The sequence below is a fragment of the Miscanthus floridulus genome, chromosome 8 (assembly GCF_019320115.1).
Source record: "Miscanthus floridulus cultivar M001 chromosome 8, ASM1932011v1, whole genome shotgun sequence".
Classification (NCBI taxonomy): Eukaryota; Viridiplantae; Streptophyta; class Magnoliopsida; order Poales; family Poaceae; genus Miscanthus; species Miscanthus floridulus.
Window position 1 is genome coordinate 19,053,095 of NC_089587.1, and position 4,706 is coordinate 19,057,800.

A 4,706-nucleotide genomic window follows, 5' to 3' on the forward strand; every position below is an offset into this window, starting at 1 on the left:
GACACACCACACCACATTGCATGCCTAAAAACCCAGGAAAGAAAACAAAGCAGCCGAGGGAAAGAAACTCACTGAATCTAGCTGATTTTAAATTTCCTAGAAACAACACCTCCCTTTCGTTGGCCACCCTACAGCATAAAGCACACAGAAAAGAAGCATCAGGAACAATGGAAGAAAAAATGCGAGAAACACACAAAAGGCAAAAGTCAAAGACCAATTGGAGAACTCAGGTCTGTTCACCAAGATTTGAAACACCAATCAAGCTAGTTGCAAGTTTCATCGCCTTTTTTGTATTGCTTCATTGCGTCATCCACCTATGCTTTATATATTATTTGGAAATGCTAATAAGGAGCTATATAAATTGGCAGTCCAGCAAGGCAATTCCTGAGGAGCGAGCAACAAAAATCAAGTTGCAATCCAGTAATGCAAGCTGGTAGCCTAAGTAGAAAACAACTAAGAAGGAAAGGTAGGTGGCTAAAATGTAGAGAACACATTGACTCTATCTATGTAGAGGGGATGGAACCTAGTCATGGAAATATTACTAAAATGGGCTATGGCATAGATAAACCAAGATTAAGACATATATTTGCTTGTAGATTTATATTTCATTTCAAGTATAAATAGCTTTCCTCGGTAGCTATGCACAGAATCACACACATGTATTATAGGTAGTCATCTGAAGTATAGAACAAGGTCACTTTCCTCGGTAGCTCAGATTGTTGTCAACCAGAGGAGATCTGGACACACATAGATGGAAGTCATTAGGCTTTGGTATGATAACACTAAACTATTAAAGGGTCTAAATCTGAACAACTCATAGGCACCGTGTGCTACCTTCTGGCCTCCCTGTGTCCAATTAATTTTATATGGTATTGGACATAGTATTTTGTATCAAGACAACTCCATCAATAAAATAGCAAGTTCTATAACTCCATAAATCGTGAAATGTTTGCCTAAATAAAAAATTACCTTTTTCCCTTATGGAGCAAAGCAAGATGGTAACAATTTGCAACAGGGAAATTGAAAATATGAGATGCTAATGTCAATTGGGAGCTTTCTAACCTTTGTCTAGGCAACAAACACATATGGTACGGTAGAGTATAAGTCAAATCGAGATATGATCATGAACCAGTAAATCTGCCCAAAGCAAATAAAAAGGGATCAAAACAGATATCGAAATAATCAAGCAAAGGGATAAAAGAAAAGAAGGGAAACCAAAATACCATGCTTCATCTCTGCTACGTAGGTAGCAACGCTCATCTACTCCATTGCCCACCTTCTTCCTTTTCTATTTCCCAGCTTCATCCATGCTTCTGGCTGCTCAGCTACTGTGGCCAGCACCTATCTACTTCGCTGCTATGCACAGAACCCCACACCTAGAATCTTTGATTCGATATTGAGTAGAGCGAGATTATGCTGTAAGCGTAGGGAAGGAGAAATATGCCGAGTGGAGTAAGAAAGAAATAGAAACAACCGCCATCTGCAGACAACTAAAGAGATAAGAGTAGTCGAGGGGAATGAGGACTGAGGAGACTACAAATCTATTAAATGCAAGGAGAAAATAGCCGGAATAAAAATCGATAGGGCACATACACAAATCAAATGAAGCCTCCTCATGTGATTCACGCTCCTTGACCGCATTCACAGCGCCGCCCCCTTATGTGATTCGTGCTCTACCTCCTCTCCTCCTCCATATCCGAGCAGGGGAAGAGGGCGCGCCGATCGCGAACCGTGACCATCAGGTGGCATCCCGCTCCCATTCGCCGCCACCATCGCTCCCCACGGCTAGCTCCTGGCCGCCATATGGGCCGCTGCTGCTCCATCGAAACACAGCACCACAACTGCTCCCCTGCAGTTTCCCCTTCATCGGACCAGGACCTAGGAAGCATTGTCAAAGCACCGAGAGCAGAGGAAGGCCATTAGGACGGAAGCATCGAGAAGAAATTCTGACAAACTAAATGTGGATGGAAGGAATTAAGGAAAAGTAAGGGAAGTGGAGCACACACATAGGAAAAGAAAATATATGTGAGAGCTGTCGCCTCCTTCGTCTTTGGTGCTCCCCCAACACCATTCATGTCATAGTCGTGGCTCCAGACGTTGGATCTCGCCGCCGCCGCGCCCTAGGCTAGGGTGCCGCCTATGCTCCCGTCGTGCTCTTGGGCGGGCCCTGTCAGGAACATTGTGAAGAAGACTAGGAAGAGAAGGACAACTGTGGGGAGTCTGGCAACAGAGACAGCGACGTCGTCTGCTGACAATGTGGGGTAGCAAGCAGCGGTGTGAGTGGGTTGTTAGCAAGCCATTAAGTCGTTGTTAGTTTTTCATAGCGGTGTTAGCTGTAGTCGGTGGCAGCAATGTATATAAGCTACGTCCTATAACTGAATCGGTATGTTGAAATAGAACTCTAAAACTCCCTATTCTGAATACAATTTGGTTCCTCTATTCTTGATGCCTGCCTGAACTCTCTGCTTCTCCCAAATCCCATATTCCCCTCTAGTTATCCTGTTCGATTTCTTGCGAGATCGTGACAATTGGTATCAAAGCCATCGTGATTCCCCTCCTTGATCACGCTTGTAATTCTAGATGGTAGGAATCCGAGTTCTTTTTCGGCGTTGAACTCACGATTTCAGAGGTCCATGCTTTGGTTGAGTGGGTCGGTGGTGATCGTGGGTTGTTCATGCACACCGCGTGAAGTTGATCCTCATCCTGGTGCCAAAGAGGAACCCCACCAAGTTCTAGTAGGAGATGACAAAGTCCGTTGAAGAGCTCTCATCCCAGTTCAAGAAGATGTTGAAGCAGTTCACAGGTTTCCAAACGATGTTGCAAAATTCTTTGGACTCTCTCAACACCATGGGGGCGTGGCAGGCGACTGCGGACCAAGCGTTCGGGGATTTGCGTTAGCGAGCGAAGAGCGCCTCTTTGTCTCTGAAGGTGATCACGAAGCAGGTTGATCTCGCTGTGTCGTGCATGGAATCTCTGGAGGTGTGGCTGACGATGGCTCCCGCGACTGCACCACTAATTCACCCTCCACCAGGTTCGAGGCCGATGGACCTCAACCTTGCTCCCGGATTGTCCTCGTGCTCACCTGCGAAGGACGGGGAGCGACCCAAGGGGCACGACGAGCACTACGTCGAGATCCTTGGACCCCGGCCACAGAACTTTGGCAAGGGTACGTTCGCTGCTCCAAATCCACTTCCAGTTATTTTGGTTGATGATGATGCGCCTGCAAATTGTCGTTCACCTCCTTTCCCTAAAATGGAGTTTCCAAAATTTGACGGTGAATTCCCTCGCCTATGGTGGGATTAATGTGAGGTATTCTTCGAGGTATACATGGTGCACCCATTTCTGAAGACCTAGTTTGTGACCTTGAACTTCAAGGGAATGGTTGCGTCGTGGCTGCAAACTACGCAACGAAATGGGTGAATCACTGATTGGGATCGGCTTTGTGATCTGGTGATGAACAAATTCGATAGGAATTGATATCAACTACTGCTAAAGCGGTTTGAGAAGTTGAAGCAAAAAGATTCTATTGAAGAATATCAGATGGAGTTTGAGAAGCTAGCCCAAGGTATTTTTCTATATAACAGTGCATATGGTGATACCTATTTCATGAATCATTTTGTGGATGGTCTCAAGGAGGAGATTCGAGCAGCTATTTCATTGCATAGACTAAAAGATGTTGACACAGCAAGTGCATTAGCTTTAATCCAAGAAGAAGAGTTGGCTAGGGGCAGAGGCAAGTTTGGGGGATTCCCCAAGAACAATGTCAAACAAAATTTTGATAAGGGCAAGTTCTCTAAATCTGACAAGATCAAAGGAGAGGGTCAGCCCAAAGAAACTAAAGATAAGTTGGCTGCTCTTAGAGATATGAGGAGGAAAAATGGTTTGTGCTTCAAATGTGGAGCCAAATGGGGAGCTAACTGTTGATGGTAGTTACCATCCATCATAAACCATCAACTTAACTTGAATAAATGCATAAAAAGGATCATCAACATAGACTTAGGGGTTTAAACTGATAATTTCCACAAGTTTTGGTGAATCTGTGTTTTCAGCAGGGCTTATGCAGAAAATCGTCAAGGAAGATCAAATCGTCAATTAAAATCATGCTTATCCATAACGAAATCAACTTTAGAAGGTTGCTGAAGGCTAGAGAGGACTCCACACCAAAGTGGGGGCCAATCCACTACCAGATGGGGCTAGCTGGCCCCATCTAGAGGCCACCCAGCCCCTGGTGAAAGGTCCTAATGGCTAGAGGGGGGTGAATAGCCTATTAAAAATTTCTACAACAACACTTAACAAACCGGTTAGACAATTATGAGGCAAAGCAAGTATTGCGCTAGCCTACTAAAATAGCAAGCCACCTACCACAATTCTAGTTTATATAGTTTCTATCCACACAATAACTATGACACTACACTAAGTTAGTGTGCTCTCAAAAGCTAACTAAAGAGCCACACTAACCAAGCTAACAAGCTCTCACAACTAGCTACACTAAAGAGCTTGACAACTAGTTTGCGGTAATGTAATGAGAGTGAGCAATTTGTTTATACCGCCGTGTCAAAGAAGGAGCCAATCAATCACAAGAATGAATACCAATGAAGTCCAATCACCTCGGAATCAAATGATGAACACAATGATTTTTTACCGAGGTTCACTTGCTTGCCGGTAAGCTACTTCTCGTTGTGGCGATTCACTCACTTGGAGGTTCA